Genomic DNA, 273 nt, shown 5'->3' on the forward strand with positions numbered 1-273 from the left:
TGCTGCTCTATACAAACCGCTGCGATCGACAGCAACATTTATTTATTTCATTTGTTGTTGCTGCTGTTGCTGCTGCTGCTGCTGCTGCTGCTGCTGCTGCTGCTGCTGCTGCTTTTACTCCGCCAGTTTATATACTGGCACAAAGAAATACAAAAAACAAAACAAAACAAAATCTTAATAAACCCCACGAGGTGTACATACACCTCACACAGGCGCACACATACAAACAAAAACACAAACACAACACCCAATACTATACAAACATATATATAT

This window comes from Eimeria mitis, genomic scaffold (genome assembly GCF_000499745.2).
Source record: "Eimeria mitis Houghton genomic scaffold, Emh_scaff808, whole genome shotgun sequence".
Taxonomy (NCBI): Eukaryota; Apicomplexa; class Conoidasida; order Eucoccidiorida; family Eimeriidae; genus Eimeria; species Eimeria mitis.